A 14,190-nucleotide genomic window follows, 5' to 3' on the forward strand; every position below is an offset into this window, starting at 1 on the left:
TTTTTAAAATTTCCCTGGTGTTCTCTTCTTTGACCCATTGGTATTTAGGAGTGTGTTGTTTAATTTCGACACAATTTCCCAATTGTCTTTCTGTTACTGATTTCTATTTTCATTTCATTATGGTTGGAGAACATACTTTCTGTCATTCAGGGTTTTTTTTTTTTTTTAAGGCTTATTTTATAGCCTAGCATATTGTCTATACTAGAGAATGTTCTACATGCACTTAAGAAGAATATGTATTCTGCTTTTATTAGGTGGAGTGTTCTATAGATGTCTGTTAGATCTAGCTGGTTTTTAGTGTTGATCAAGTCTTCTGTTTCCATGTTGATCTGCCTCGTTCTAGTCATTATGGAAAGTGGAGTATTGAAGTCTCAACAACTATTGTTGAATCATCTATTTCATCTTTCAATTCTGTCCATTTTGCCTTATGTATCTTGAGGCTATTTAGGTGCATATATATTCATACTTATTTATGGCTTCCTGATTGATTGACCCTTTTATCAGTTAAAATGTCCTTCTTTATCTTTACTGACAGTTTTTGTCTTTAATTATATTTTACCTGGTATCAGAATACCCTCTCCAGCTCTCTTTTGGTTTCTGTTTATATGGCATATCTTTTTCATCCTTTTCAACTTTATTGTGTCTTTAATCTAAAATGTTCCTCTTGTAGACAGCAGATGGTTTGATCATGTCTTTTTTCCATTCTGATAATCTCTGCTTTCCATTTGGAGTGCTTGATCAATTTACATTTAATTTAATTACTGATAAGATAGAATTAAGTCTACAGTTTGGTTTTGTTTTCTTTATGTCTGATGTATTTTTTTGCTGCTTTCCTCTTTCATTACTCACTTTTTTGATTAAAGTATTTTTAATATACCAATTTAAATCCCTTTTTGTGTATTTACTTGAGTTGTTTTCTTAGTAGTTACCCTGAGAATTACAATTAACATCTTAACTTAAAACAATATAGTTTGGATTAATACCAACTTAATTTTAATAGTATGTAAAAACTTTAATACAGTTATTTTCCCTTCTGCCTCCTTTGTGCTATTATGGTTGTACAAATTACACCTTTTTTTTTTTTTTTACCATCTTTATTGGAGTATAATTGCTTTACAATGGTGTGTTAGTTTCTGCCTTATAACAAAGTGAATCAGCTATACATATACATATATCCCCATATCTCCTCCCTCTTGCGTCTCCCTCACACCCTCCCTATCCCACCCCTCTAGGTGGTCACAAAGCACCAAGCTGATCTCCTGGTGCTATGCGGCTGCTTCCCACTAGCTATCTATTTTATATTTGGTAGTATACATAAGTCTGTGACACTCTCTTATTTATACATTGTAAGCCCATCAACACAGTTTTATAATTCTTTACAAAGTTGTCTTTTAATTTACATGAGGAGTTTCCCAAAAAGTACATTTATACTGTCCTTTGTATTTACTTATGTAATTACCTTTATCAGTGCTCTTTATTTCTTTATGTGGATTTGAGTTACTATTAAGTGCCCTTTTGTTGCAGCCTGAAGGACTCCCATTAGTTTTTCTTGAAGGGCAGGTCTACTAGCAACAAACTCTCTGTTGTCATTTATCTGGGAATGTATTACTTTCTTCTGTTTTACATGGTAGTTTTGCTGGATATTGAATAGTAGGTTGAGTCTTCTTTCCACACTTATTGTTGAAAGCATCATCTTACTAACTTCTGAACTCCAAGGTTTCTGATGAGAAATTTATTGTTAATCTTATTGAGAATCCTTCTATGTGATGAGTTGTTTTTCTCTTGCTGCTTTCAAGATTCTTGGGCTTCAGTAGTTTGGCTATGATATGTCTAGGTGTGGATCTTTCTGAGTTTATCCTACTTGGTATTTGTTTAGGCTCTTGGATGTGCAGATTAATATTTTTGATCAAATTTGGGAAGTTTGGGTCATTATTTCTTCAACTATTCTTTCTTCCCTTCTTCTGTTTTTTCTCTTTTTGGGTCTCCCATTATTCATATTTTGGTACACTTGATGGCAGCCCATAGGTGTCTGAGGCTCTGTCATTCTTCTTCATTCTTGTTTCTTTTTGTTCCTCAGACTAATCAGTGAAAAAGTTCACTGATTCTTTCCTCTGCCAGTTCAAATCTACTGTTGAGCCCCTCTAGTGAACATTGTACTTTTCAACTCTAGAATTTCTGTTTGTTTTTTAATTCTTTCTTTTTATTGATGTTTTCAATTTGCTGAGATAGCATTCTCATTTTCTCTTAATTCTTTTTTAAAATTTTTGTTGGACTATAGTCGATTTACAATGTTTTGTTAGTTTCTGCTGTACAGCAAAGTGAATCAGTTATACATATACATATATCCAGTCTCTTAATTCTTTAGACATGGTTTCCCTTAGGTCTTTGAACATATATATATATATATAAAAGTTTTTGTCTAGTAATTCCAACATCTGGACTTTCTCAGGGACAATTTCTATTGACTTCTTTGACTCCTATTAGGGTTATACTTTACTCTTTCTTTACATGTCTTGTAACTGGACACTTGAGATAATATAATGTGGCAAACTTAAAAATCAGATTTTCTACCCCCACTTCCCTATGATTTGTCATTTTTGTTATTATTACTTTTACTATTCGTTTAATTTGGGACTTTCCTGGAGTAATTCTTTAAAGACTGTACTTTTTGTGTTGTGCAACCATTAAAGTGTCTGCTTGGTTAGCTTAGTGGTCAGCTAATGATTGTATTAAGATTTCCTTAAATGCCGAGGACCTTTTCCAAAGGGCTGTATTTGTGTGCCAGGACATGTTTTTAGTGCTTCAACATGCAGTTCATAACTCTACCATACTTAGACTTCACTTTCTGCTTGCATCGACTGTCAAGGTCAGCAGAGATGAAAGATTTGAGCCTTCTCTGGTCTTTCCTGGGCATACACAGAGTTTTGCACATGCCCATGGCCTTCTAGATTTCCAGGAATCTGTTGATGCTTTTCAGCAAACCCTATAGACAGACATGTTATTTCCCAGTTTTTCCTTTTAATTTTTTGGTCAGTTCCTTGTCATAACATGTATCACCACCTAAGTTGCCACTGATTTTTTCTGACAAATGCTCGAGGGATATGGCTGTTCAAACAGCTGACTCTGAGTCACATCAAATAAAGACAAGCCCTGAGAATGGAGCTTTTCAGGGCCTGCCACCTAGGTCATATAGTGGCACTTCTCTGGAGATGGGGATTTGTAGGCACTCTGAACCTGTTCTGCCTTCTCCAGTGACTGCTAACCTGATAGTTTTCACAGTTAACCATGGTTGTCAGTCTGTTTTTAAAGCTTCCAAGGGGCTGGCAAGAGAGTAATGGGAATAGGGCAGGTTAAAATTCCACAAAACTTGATGTTTTTTACCAAGATCCAACTGTTTTTTTTTGAATACATGCTCTTTGGATTATTGCAGTCCTTTGGCTAATTTTTCAAGTTCTTAAAAGTTGATTTTGACAGTTTTGCCAGTTTTCTTGATTTTATGCAAGAGCCAATTTTCATTACTCGCCCATTCCAGAAGTGCTTCCCCTCTACTCATTTGTTCTTAAGCTCAGTGTTTTCTAGTTGCTTCTTTAAAATTCTATTTGCTGATTTCTCTTTTGCCATTTGAAATACTGTTTGGTAGGTTTTAGAGCCCCTTACTTGACCGTCTGCATCTCTGTATGTATCATAATTATATTTATATACTAAAATAGAGACGTTTTCCATCAAGCCTCTTCATTATCCTTCTATTATATTCTTGTCTTCTTCCTCACTAAACCAAATACTCACATGTGTGCACATGAGCTTTCCCAGAATATTTGGATTGATATTAGAATTAGAAATAGACAAGCCTCAGTGTTTTAAATAAGATGAGCAGTTAATTATTGATGTCTTACTATCAGCAGCCTAAAAAACTTTTCTCTTTCCATTTAAATTTATTACGCAAGATTCCTTCACAAAGCCTTTCCAAATTAACAATGCCTAGTCATTTCAGTATAAGTGTAAATATAAACTATAGTGATCAGATTGGACACGTCTGCCGTCACTTTGGCCTTATTTCAGTTTACCATATAACTTCCCAGTTTGATGGCCTCAACAAATTGTGACTGAGAAGATAATATGAAGAAAAGTGCTTTGATGATATTCTTCAGGTGCCTTCCGTAATAGAAATACCAAGTCTTAAAGATCCTTCTTTTGGCATAAATCTTAGCGAAAGTTATAAGCAGTGAACCAAGCAGACTTATGTTTACTTGGTTCCACGAAGGCCTCTAACTTCAAACTTAAATATGTAGGTTTAGTGGTTGAGAGCATAGATTTAGGAGAAAAGCAAACCTTCTAACATCTAGAATCTGCCAAACTCTGTGATTTAGACAAGTAATAATTCTTTTAGTTTATAATTAAGGAAACAAAGGCATGATAAATACTAAATAGGGTGTTTATGAACATATGTGTGAACATGTGTATGTACACAAATATATACATGTATGCTATATATGTGTGTGTATATTTGTGTGTATGTACACATACACACGCATACGTATATAGTGTAAAATGCTTAGCGCATGCCTGACACATAACAAGCATTAAATAATTGGTAGATACATATATTTCTAGATACATCTAGAGAGATAAACAGACATATCTATAGCATAGCAGATTATTAAATAATAACAGTAGATATACGTTGCTGAGAAAAAAATAAACTGAGATTTATATACTTGTTTTAGAATGAGTGAATTAAACTTTCAGGATAAGAATTTTTAAGTATATAATATTTGAAATAGTATATTTTTCTTAACTGTGTCTTAAGCAGCTTCAAGTCAAGAACTTTATGCTGCGTTTCTTTATATTCCCCATACTAGGTACAGTGCTATATATATAGCACACACCTAAGGTATTTATTATATAAATGAGTTACTAGTTAATTCATCTTTTTAGAAATTGTTTATAAATTATGGGAATTCCCTGGCGGTCCAGTGGTTAGGACTCTGCGCTTTCACTGCCAAGGGCACGTGTTCAATCCCTGTTCAGGGAACTAAGATCCCACAAGCTACATGGTGCATCGAGGAAAAAAAAAAAAGAAAGAAAAGAAATTATTTATAAATTTAATGAATTCTGTTAATAAATGTCCTTAGGGGTGCTCTTAAGTAGTTCTCAAAAATCTCAAGTACTGTAACTCTTTGCACTTATAGTTAGTGCCCAGGAAATCCTGAAGATGCCATTAAGCATTAAAAAGATTTAATTTCATTCTCAAAAGATTTGTCTCCAGACCTTACGTTATTTTTGCAGTACGCGGGCCTCTCACTGTTGTGGCCTCTCCTGTTGCGGAGCACAGGCTGCGGACGCGCAGGCTCAGCGGCCGTGGCTCATGGGCCCAGCCACTCCACGGCATATGGGATTCTCCCGGACCGGGGCACGAACCCGTGTCCCCTCCATCGGCAGGCAGACTCTCAACCACTGCGCCACCAGGGAAGCCCCAGACCTTACGTTATTTTTAAGTGATAAGTCTGTTATCTCTATTATGTGTATTTAAGCATAGAGAAATGCACCCATACCTCACTCTCAAAGAAAAATGGAAATGTAGCTCATACAAACATTTTTTAGTTCCTGTAGGTGTCTATTCAGTTTTATAAGAGGCTTTTCCTAACTAGTTTTACAACAATACAAGTCTATTTGAAGACCCTTGTATAACTTACCTATCTATCTATATGCTTTTTTTAAAAAATATATTTATTTATTTATTTTTGGCTGCGTTGGGTCTTTGTTGCTGCGCATGGGCTTTCTCTAGTTGCAGCGAGTGGGGGCTACTCTTCATTGCAGTGCGTGGGCTTCTCATTGCAGTGGCTTCTTTTGTTGCGGAGCATGGGCTCTAGGCACGCAGGCTCAGTAGTTGTGGCTCACGGGCTTGGTTGCTCCATGGCCTGTGGGATCTTCCTGGACCAGAGATCAAACCCGTTTCCCCTGTACTGGCAGGCGGATTCTTAACCACTGCACCACCAGGGAAGTCCCTATATGTTTATTTTTAAATTTTTTATCATTTATATATTCATGTGTTTATATCCTTAACAAACTTGAATCAATAATTTTTATTTTAGTATTTATAAATTTGTATGTTTATGTATTTTTTAAAAAATTTGTACTATCTCTCATAACAATATGGCAACAGAAAGGACCTGGCCAGGAAAGTAGCATCTAAGGAAAATAGAAACAAGTTATAAATGCAACAGGGTAAAAAAAAGAATATTCCATTTATCATAAGGGATATATTTCTGTATATAATCTCTATAAACCACTGCTTTGAACTGTGAAGTATAAAATTTATAATTACTAAAACTGTGTATAAACTGAATAATATGTTGTTTGCAATTACTTGAATTTATTTTTGTTTAAAACTATCTTCAACTGATTCTTTTTTTTACTGATTTTTACATTTACTTATAGCTCATGGTTTGCTAAGAGAATTTAAAGAAATTTATTATACTTTTCTGAAGTAATTCATAAATTATTATTTTAATATTCAATATCAGCATGCACCCTAGTACTCTTTATTGACAACTTAAAAGTAGAGAAACAGCAGAGTAACTTGTACAAATACTAAAGTTATCCCGTTTTTAAAAAGGGCCACCAGACCAAAAACAATGAAACATAAAACGGACTATCCCAAGGACAGGAACTGTGTTCACTTCTGTCTCCTCAGCCTATAAGAGTACCTCAGACACAATATGTATCTAATAATTATTGCTAGGTAAACAGATTTAATCTTTCAATTTTTGCTTGTTTTTCTATTTTAAAAATTTTGCTAATCTTTAAGAGATGGTAGGGGAACCTAAGAAATGTTTACTATAACTCCTAGTTGCAGTTTGAGCATGAGCTTGTTGAAAAAAATGATGAAGTAGATGTTATATTACTCAAATCTGGACTTAGCATTTCAGTGCTACGAGGGAAACTCAGAAACATAAGTAAAATAGGAAAGGAGGAACAGGTTTACGTTTTTAAGTTTTGCCTGTTAACAATTTGTTATAAGATTTGGTTTTATATTTTAAATTATGTTTCTTAACCATTCAGTCACATACTTGATATGTGCAGAAAATAAATGTACATGTTTTATAAAGTAGGTTATCGAAATAAAGTTAATTAAACCTTAAGGTACATCAGAATCACCTGTAGCCTTGTTAAAACAGATTACTGGGTCCATCCCCAGAATATTTCAGTTGGTCTGGAATGGGGCCCAAGAATTTGCATTTCTAACCAGTTTCCAGGTAATGTTGCCACTGCTGATCTAGAGACCACACTTTGAGCACCCGTGTCTAAACCAATGATTCATAATTCTCCTTTTGCTGTCCCTCCCAAGAAAAATAATTAAAGTACACTGTCATCTTTCTTCAGTAACAAAAAACAAAACAAAAATCTGTAGTCCAGTCTATAAAGGTCTTCGTCATTCTCTTGATTTTTTTTGTTTTTTTAGGAAATAACCAGCACAAAGATACATTTTAGAGCCTTTTTCAATGGAGCACTAATGATTCACTGTAGCAAAGTATGTGAATTGTGATTTCCAATAAGAAGAGGTTTAATTAATACCAGTCATCATATAAAATGAGTAGCTTCATTTGTGAAGTCCAAATGTTCAATCATTTCTATTCATCAAAGAAGAAGGAAGTATTTCCAACCAGTAAATTCCAAAGAAATGCTTTATCACTATTCTTTAATTATGACTAAGAGGCTTTTCCTGTGTAGTACTGCAGCAAACAAACAAGCTTTTCTAATTCATGTATGATCACAAATAATCAGGCACTGTTTATCCAACTGTTATCCACTGTTATCCAACAAATTAATATTTTGAATTTACGTTAAAATTTGTGAATGCCATTCTTTTGGAATAGTTATTTGAATACCTGATATGACAGAATTTTTCAGCTGGAAGGGATACCACCTAGCATCTGGTCCAAACCCCTTAGTTTACAGACATCCAGCTTGAGTGTTTTAAGATATGTTTTAGCCTTGGAGGCCCAGGCAGGACTGGAAACTCACTGTCTTGATTCCTCGTTTCGTGTTTTTTTCCATTACCCGTAGTAGTTACTTTACCAGAAGGTATTTGGAATTAAATATTTTCAAATATTTGTTTGATGAAGTGTTTAAGGTTCATATATACTAGCATTATGTAGCAGGATAGAACAGATAGTTTGTCTGGTACAGAGACAATAAACTTTGTGCAATTATTTACTTTCTTTATCTCTGTTTTCTTAATCTATTATTATCCAGATAAATCAGTTAAAAATAACAGGACCTTAGTTTTTTTTATGAATATCTGTAGAGTTGTCTTTCTTAGTGTTCATGGAAATAATTATAAGAGACTGTATATATTTCTACCACATGGTGCTAGAAGTAGGGTTATATGTTTTTCCATTCTTCTTATGAAATAAAATATAGTCCCAGTGTCACTATTAGTAAAGGAGTCATTTGAATGTTTAGTAATGTACTTCTGTACAATTTAGAATTTGTTGTTAAATTTGATTTTCTACTACCTTTTTTATCTGCTCTTTTTTTCTATTTTAGTAATAAAGACCCAACATTGCTTGACATAATTGAGAAATGAGACTTTCCTAAAGCTTATTTTATTTCACTTGTTAAATATTACTGGGGGACAGCAAGCAGGCACAGCCAGGGAAGGGACTGGTGGAAGTGGGGAGACCATGCCCAGCATAGCTCATGGGCCAGTGCAGTGATGCTCAGGTACATGGTGGTTGGCGACTGGGAGGCGGGCGAGATGTGCCTACCCATGAATTATGCCAGCGACGCCTTCCTGGAGGATTACATGCCTGCCATCTTCAACTGCTACGCAGTCAGTGTCACCTTAGGGGACAATTAGTACCTCCTGGTTCTCTGTGACACGGCCAAACAGAAAGACTAAGAGCAGACAAGAAGACTGTGATCATCTGAGGCTTTTATCTTATCCGATGACTGATGTCCTCCCTGTATGCTTCTCTGTGGTAAATGTAGCCTCGTTTCAAAATGTGAAAGAGGAGTGGGTAACAGAACTTAAAGAATACACACTAAATATACCTGTTGTATTAATAGGAACTCAGATCTCCGAGGTGACCCCAAAACTATAGCAAGACTGAAAGATATGAAAGAAGAACCTGTGTCTGGAACAAGGGTGGAAACTAGCAAAAGAAATGAGAGCAAGGACTTCCCTGGTGGCGCAGTGGTTAAGAATCCACCTGCCAATGCAGGAGACACGGGTTCAAGCCCTGGTCCGGGAAGACCCCACATGCCTCAGAGCAACTAAGCCCAAGCACCACAACTACTGGGCCTGCGCTCTACAGCCCGCAAGCCACAACTACTGAGGCCACGTGCCACAACTACTGAAATCCACACGCCTAGAGCCCATGCTCCACAGCAAGAGAAGCCACCGCAATGAGAAGCCTGCACACTACAACAAAGAGTAGCCCCCACTCACCACAACTAGAGAAAACCTGCGCACAGCAACGAAGACCCAATGCAGCCAAAAATAAATAAATAAATTAATTTTTTAAAAAAAATTTTAAAAAAAAGAAATGGGAGCATGCTGCTATGTGGAATGTTCACCTTTAGTCCATCAGGGATTGAAGTGTTTGGTGAGGCTATCACAGCCATTTTAACTCCAAAGAAACACACAGTTAAAAAAAAAATAGGATCAAGATGTATAAACTGTTGTTTGATTACATGAGAAGCATCTCCAGTGGCCAAGAAAATGGTCCATTTCTCTCAGAAAGCATATGAAATGCTACAGCTGTACGCAGACCTCTTATAAATAATGAATCAGTTTAAAACTTGAAAGAGATTTTTTAAAAAACCCTGCCATCAGAATTCTATAAAATTCATTAAGGATGTTTCTCCAAGGTCGAAAACGCAGCAAATGCATCTGAAGCCACAATCTATTCTAAATAACTTTATTTCAACCAGAAAGTACAATCTCTCTGGGCTTTCATAGTTTAAAAAGCTACAACCACACCATGTTGTTAGCTATGTGAAAAACAGTGCTATCAATATAACTGCCTGGCTTAGACCATCCATACTTCTGCATAGTCCTTATGGAATCTGCACAAAGAAGCATCTTCTCCCTTTGCTCCAATTAATTGTTCTTGTATGTAAGTTGCTTTCTCTTTTAGTATATCCAGAGTGTTGAAACAACAAGGCCAACCACGTAGCCAAAGGTCCCTCCAAGCCTACAAGAGATGGGCCATCCCTGAGGGGAACATGTATAAGATCAAAAAAGAACAAAAGTTTTATTACACTTGAGCCAGAAGTTAAGTGTAACCTAAATATTTCTATATTAAAGCTTGATGTGCTTTTTCTTTAAGAATACCAGAAGTGTAATAAAGTCATAATTGCATTTATTATGAAAACTGAAAGTGTATACATTTTAGTTAATGTGCATTAAATACCTGTAACAAGAGTTCTGACAAAAAATAAAATAAAATAATTACTAAGATGTTTCTTTTTGTTTCACCTTATATTAATTGGTAATAATCCTGCCAGTAACCATAAGAAGTACCCTTAATAACTCATTGGCTGAGTACTGATCTGCATCTACATGGGGTTAAACTCCATAAGGAAAGAACTATCAGAAATTAGTAGCCTACACAACAGAATGGGAATAATTCACAGTCCTGCCAGCCAGAATGGAAAAACCTCCTAATAATGTGGGGCATCAGGGGGAATTATCAGGAGAATCATATCTTAGTAGTGGAGTTTATTGAGTCCTAAAGTCTTCCTGCATCTGCTCTAACACAACTTAAAAGCAAACCTGGAAGGGGTCAAACTGATCTCAAGTAACCACATGCCAGAAAAACCTCCAATACTCTTTAAAGGAATACAAAGAATCTAGTACTCATGAAAGTAAACTTCATATGTATTAGTTTTCTGGGGCTGTCATATCAAATTACCACAAACATGGTGTGGCTTAAAACAACAGAAATGTATTCTTTCACTGTTCTGGAGGGCAGAATTCTGAAATCAAGTTAAGCAAGTAGGAAGCAGAGGGAAGGGGGTGGGATCCAGATGCTTCATTGGCTGCAGGTCGGCGCAAAGAAGTTCCCCGACGATTATGGAGCCAGCAGAAGCCGTGTTGGAGGAGAAAGTGCTCAAGTGTATGACTTATTCAGCACAGCTTGTTGAATGACTTGGGGTCATTATGAATATTGATTTTTGGATTGCATCACAGATAACATTGCAAGGAACGTCTGCTGCTGCTGAGCAGGACAGTGGTTAATGTTCCTTAGGTACAATGGTTTCAGGAACCACTGAGAATTCTAGAGAGACGACTGTAATAATGAAAAATCTCTCAGAAGATAATGCAAAAAGGAATTCCCCTAAATGTCCTATAACAGCCTGGCAGACTCTGCTTAAACCAAGAAATAGTATCTGGCAAGCACTGCTATGAAGACCAAAAACTATGTCAAAAAAAAAAAAAAAAAAAAAGCTTTTCAGTGGCACTTCCACCATGAATGATTGTGCCCAAGCAACTCGGCAAGCTTTGAGAAAAGGAAGGAACTCTGTTTCAAATATGTGAATAGTGGTCAAATGTGACCATGTGGATTTTGTGGAACATTTTATTTCCCAGACCTATCATTACCAACATGGGCACATATTTTTAAACTTACGTCTAAAAAGAAAGATTACTGAAAGATTTCATAACCGCCCTGTCAGCTCAAGATCTGGATCATAGTACTGAGGATGTTCTGTCATACCCACGTGCCAGACCACCGTGTGCACAGAAGGGTACATTGTAGAAGATACTTCTCAAGAGAATGGTCAAAACAGATTTTCTGTGACAAAACCTACCAAAATAAGGGGAAAATAGAAATGGTATTAATTCAAAACAAACCTCTGCATGGGACTGTGTCTTCCAACACTTGGGGAATAAAGCTCCCAATGGAGCTTTACTTTATCCTAAAACAGCGAGATGACAATGAAATCTAATTGGAGACAGAGAAGACATGACTTACGCAAAATCCACTACCAAAATAAAACAAGCAGAGTTTACTGTGTGTACTGTGATGCTCAGAAGAGAGTAATGGTCTTCAAATGATGAGAACATTTTGATAAAAACACACACTGGAATACCAGCAGATTCTCATGAGCCGTGTGGATTTTGTCACGTGTCTTCAGTATGATGAGAGAATGGTCACAGCTCCACTGCCGCCAACCTGTGGGCTGTTGGCACGTGAAACACGCTGACTCCTCATTGTGAAGCTGTTTTGTGCCTAAATGTCAGTAATGGTGTGATGGTGACAAAGCAAGACTGCTTTGGGGGGTGTAGTCTCCCTCCTAAGGATCGTAGTTGTGGAGTTTGGTGTCAAGGACATTATTTCTGCATCAGGAGATAGCATTACGAGAGTGTAGAACACAGTATTGTAAGCCGGGAAGGACCTAAGATGGATGCAAGTGAGGCATTGCCCATTTGCAGTACCGTAAGAGGCTGGTAACACGTGATTCATCTGACACCATCAGGTTGTGAGGCTGTATTATGTATTGGTCTGACAGGTCTGCTGTAACAAAATACCATAGACCGGGTGACTTAAACAACAGAAGTTTATTTGCTCACAGTTCTGGAGGCTGGAAGTCCAAGATCAAGTATCCGGCCAGGTTGGTTCCTTCTGAGGCCTCTCTCCTTGCCATGCAGACAGTCTCCTTCTCACTGTGTCCTCAGGCGGCCTTTTTCTCTGTGCACGTATGCTCCTGGTATCTCTTCCTCTTTTTATAGGAACACCGGGATGAAGAACAGTGGGAACAAATCCCCACGCAGGTTCTCGGACTGGGTTTCAGGTGTCGGGAAAGGGGCACAGTGGGGCCTGCAGGTGACCCAGGGGAGCTAATCTTCTCAACACAGCCAGCTGCCCAAGTTCTGCTGTCCAAAAATGGGTCTTATCTTTCATGAGTGATTAGGATCTCCTGTCCCTCCTCCCTTCCTCTCTGCTGCTTCTTTCCCATGTTTGATCCTAGGTAAAGATGGCCTATAAATGTATTTCATTTAAAAAAAAAAAAAGAAAGAAAAAACCCACGAGTTTAAATCCCGATTCTACCACTTAGTAGTTTACTTTAGACAAGTTACTAGATTTCTCTGTGTATCAAATTTCTCATTTGTAAAATTGAAATAAGAATTTCTGCCCTCACAGGATTGTCACAAAGATTGAGTAAGGTAACTCACTTAAGCAACTAGCAAGGGACCCAGAACATGGCAGGCGCTCAGAACATTTTTGTTGGCTTTCCTATTCTGTGCTGGTGCCATGCAGGAGAATACAGGAGAAGAGGTTTGGAGAAGGAAGAATGCACGGGAAAAGTTAAAAGTTCCACTTGTACATAAGTGAGTTGGCATCAATATACTGAGAGTTACAAGATTTGTAAATTTTAAACAGCGTCCTGCACAGCATGTTGTAAGCTAGGGACTGTTCTAAGCAGTGCAATAAGAATTGTATTTTTACCACTTAAATTATCATTACTGCCCTTATATTGTATAGTGACAGCAGTTAATTCCAGATTTATCCATTAAAGTCTTCTGGTTAATGTGTTAATAAAGATTTCAAATTAATTTCAAGGCACCACAAAGAGTTTTGAGAACTGTTATGGCATTCCTTGCTTCCCGTCGCCCATATTCTGAGTCTGAACCTTTCAGCGTGTATGATCTGGTGCCTACTGACTCTTGAAGCCTCAGCTTCTCCCACCTTCTGTCTAGACTCTTACCTCTAATGCCAGGCTCCCACCATATTGAGCTATTTGGGATTTCTCTTCCCGGGACTCTCACACATGGGGTGCAGTCTGCCTGAGACACACTTTCCATCTCTTCAACTGGCTATTTCCTGATTATCCTTCATTCACCTGCAAAGCCTAAGCAAGGTACCCCTTCTAGAAATTATCCTGTTTATCACTGTATGTTCAGTCCCTAACACAGTACCAGGTACGTTAGGATTTCAGTAAATACCTGTTAAGTGAATAAATCAGTACTCAGCCTAAATGCAGAGGACTGCAATGATAATTTTCCATTACGTATGTAGTTGTATAACCTGTAAATTTTCAAATTCCATTTACATAGGAAAAAAAGTAGAAGTAGTTTTTTCTTTAGTGTGTGTATTATGTCCTACTTTAAGCACTGCATCACGTCTAAAATGGGTTGAGGTCTGCTTCCTTCTTGTAACTGCTATAAGGGATTTGTAG

The 14,190-nt window shown here is 37.0% G+C and overlaps 1 protein-coding gene and 1 pseudogene across 1 annotated transcript in view; both read left to right on the plus strand.

Annotated features, from left to right (window-relative positions):
* The window catches only part of AHI1 (Abelson helper integration site 1), a 186,024-nt gene that overhangs the window by 130,232 nt on the left and 41,602 nt on the right, over positions 1 to 14,190 (plus strand). The window lies entirely within an intron of this gene.
* Positions 8,720 to 9,703, plus strand: LOC136132241 (rho-related GTP-binding protein RhoQ-like; annotated as a pseudogene).

Source organism: Phocoena phocoena, chromosome 12 (genome assembly GCF_963924675.1).
Source record: "Phocoena phocoena chromosome 12, mPhoPho1.1, whole genome shotgun sequence".
NCBI lineage: Eukaryota > Metazoa > Chordata > Mammalia > Artiodactyla > Phocoenidae > Phocoena > Phocoena phocoena.